Source organism: Trachymyrmex cornetzi, unplaced genomic scaffold (assembly GCF_001594075.2).
Source record: "Trachymyrmex cornetzi isolate Tcor2-1 unplaced genomic scaffold, Tcor1.1 scaffold2595, whole genome shotgun sequence".
Classification (NCBI taxonomy): Eukaryota; Metazoa; Arthropoda; class Insecta; order Hymenoptera; family Formicidae; genus Trachymyrmex; species Trachymyrmex cornetzi.
Genome location: NW_017297265.1, coordinates 1 through 358, shown reverse-complemented (window position 1 = coordinate 358; position 358 = coordinate 1). Strand labels below are relative to the sequence as shown.

Genomic DNA, 358 nt, shown 5'->3' with positions numbered 1-358 from the left:
TTTGCCGATCCCGATCCTTCAAGTCGACATCGGATTCACCTACTAATCGGTGCCGACTTGTACGGTTCCTTGTTGAAAAATGGCTTCCGGCAAGGCCCTATTGGAACGCCTACCGCTCAATTGACAGCGTTAGGCTGGATTATCTCCGGCCCCACGGGTCGCGGCCGGATTGAATCCGAGAATATTTGCGTCTGTCATAACGTGTCTACGCACGACATGAATTCGCTGCTCAGGCAATTTTGGGAGGACGAGGTCTCGCGCTTCCCTCCACTTACCGACGAGGAGGAGCGTTGCGAACAACACTTCCTCGCCACTCATAGCCGTTCTCCAGAAGGACGGTACATTGTTCGATTGCTCT

General features: G+C 53.6%; 1 pseudogene; it reads left to right on the top strand.

The window, feature by feature from the left end:
• LOC108761631 (uncharacterized) overlaps positions 1-338 on the top strand; it is an 11,989-nt pseudogene extending 11,651 nt beyond the window's left edge.
• The last annotated feature ends 20 nt before the right edge of the window (positions 339-358 follow it).